Here is a 2,180-nt window from a genome sequence, read left to right as displayed (position 1 = left end):
CCATCAGGTGAAGTCCATGTGTATAACCTGCGTTTGTGTCTCTTATAAAATGTATTTGCAATGAATAAGTCATTGATTTTACAAAATTCAAAAATTTACACAGGTGAAGATGCCAGTCTCTTCTTGGATCAGCTGGTAAATTTGAACTTCCTGCCTTTGGGTTGGCAGTGTACAACTCACTATACAGTAGGCCACCAGAGTTTCAGTTTTGGCATATATACTTACTGTAACTGTTCTTTCATCTCCCCCTCCCCTGTTTTTTATTGTACTATAGCTACTTTATCTGAACATTTGACCATTACACTACTATACTTTTTCATGCTTAGAAAAGTGGTTCAGCAGAAGAGAAGAGAAGGTAGATTGGTACCGGGAATGCAAAAAGATCGTGAGGATGGCACAGGATTTGGGTAGGGTTTCATTCTGTTGTGTGTAGAATCTGTGAGTCAGAGCTGACTTTATGACACGTGACACCACCACTGGGGTGGTTTTAGAGAAACTTACTATACATTTGTTCTCTTGGAAAATCATATTCTTAGCAGGTGGTTGAACTAGATAAGAATTAACTACTGAAAAGAAGCACTGTTTTAAGACAATAAAACAAGTTGCTTTGTAACACTACTTGTGAATAGTATATCATTAATACTTGCTGATTTCTTTTATGTTTCATGTTAATACGTACTTGTCATAGGGAAATTCTGGGGGCAAAATGCAAAGGGCACATGTACCCATAGCCTTAAGATCAAAGTTTCTGCAAACGATGAGGAAGCTGAGGGCAACACCTCCAAGGGTGGAGACTGACACTGAGAGGAGCTTCTTTTGAAGAAGTTGATTGGTAAAACCAGGCTTCTTTTGAGTCATTTTTTAAACAACCCGTTTAAAACTGGTTTTAAAAACTCTTAGAATATAACATATAAATCAACCTCTCCCACCCTCCTCCTCAGTGGTTTCTTATAGTTTGTAAGACTTGCTGAAGCAGTTTCTTAAGCTATAATTGCAAATAAAATTTAAATAGAAATCTGTTGGAAACTAGGGGCCTCTCGTGGTGGGGTCTCTTGAGAGCTGCGCTGCTAAGCCAGAGGTGGTGTCTCTCTCTCAGCGCTTCAAATCCACCAGTAGCTCTTTGAGAGTAAGATGGCAATTCCTCCTTTGCAATTTACAGCCACTTGACATCCTCTGGAGGGTCATTTTTGAGTCCATAGCAACAAGTGTGAGTTTTTATTGTTGGAAACAGCATTCATATTCCCAGTGTGTGCCTCCATCTTGTGGTGACTTATCAGAATTGTTCAATATATAAAGGTTTTACAGTAAGTAAACTCAGTAGAAGCTGGGATGTCTGAGATAAAAAGTAAATGCTGTGTTTACATATATATTTCTAAATATTGGCAGCTTTTAAAAAACATCTTTGTTCCTTTGTTTTTTGAGTCTTATTGTAGGGAGCTCTGATGGCCTGGCGGCAAGAAGCTGCACTGCAATCCTGAAGGCACGCAGTTCTAGGCCACCAGCTGCTCTGTGGGAGAAGGATGGGCAGACTCTTTCCATGTGATTAACTGCCTCTGAAAACCTACTGGAAGGTCAGCTGTGGGTCAGTTCCAACTCGACAGTACACGACAAAAAGACTGTATATTTTATTGTTGTTATGTGCTGTTGAGTCTCAAAGTGACCCTATGTACAACAGCGCTAAACTCGGCTCTGTCCTGTGCCAATCGCACTGTCTCCGACACACCCATCCCAATTACTCCAGTCACTGAATCAATCCCCCTCGTAGAGGGTCTTCCCCTCCTGCACTGTCCCTACACCCTACCAAGCATGATGTCCCTCTCTAAGAACCAGTCCCTCCTTACAGCATGTCCAAAGTATGTTAGAGGAAGCCTCAGAATCCTTGCCTCCAAGGAGCCTTCTGGTTTAACCCTCTCCAGGATGAATCTGTTTTCTTAGCAGTCCATGGTATCCTCAATACTCTTCTCCAGCACCAAAGCTCAAAGGCATCAATTCTCCTATCTTCCCTAGTTATTGTCCAACTCTCCGACACATAGCAAGTGATTTCAAAGACCATGGCCTGTATCAGATGCACCTTAGTCTCCAGAAAGACACCATTGCTCTTCAGTACTTTAGAGAGGTCCCTAACAGCAGACTTTCCCATCACAATACATTTTTTTAATTTTCTGGCTGCTGGTGCCAAG

General features: G+C 41.6%; 1 protein-coding gene across 1 annotated transcript in view; it reads left to right on the top strand.

Annotated features, from left to right (window-relative positions):
- NUP35 (nucleoporin 35kDa) overlaps nt 1-2,180 on the top strand; it is a 57,691-nt gene that overhangs the window by 48,427 nt on the left and 7,084 nt on the right. The gene's annotated exons all lie outside the window — the stretch shown is intronic.

Source organism: Elephantulus edwardii, unplaced genomic scaffold (assembly GCF_000299155.1).
Source record: "Elephantulus edwardii isolate Elephantulus edwardi_28Jun2011 unplaced genomic scaffold, EleEdw1.0 scaffold00001, whole genome shotgun sequence".
In the NCBI taxonomy this organism is placed as follows: Eukaryota; Metazoa; Chordata; class Mammalia; order Macroscelidea; family Macroscelididae; genus Elephantulus; species Elephantulus edwardii.
This window is presented reverse-complemented; position numbering and strand designations above follow the sequence as displayed.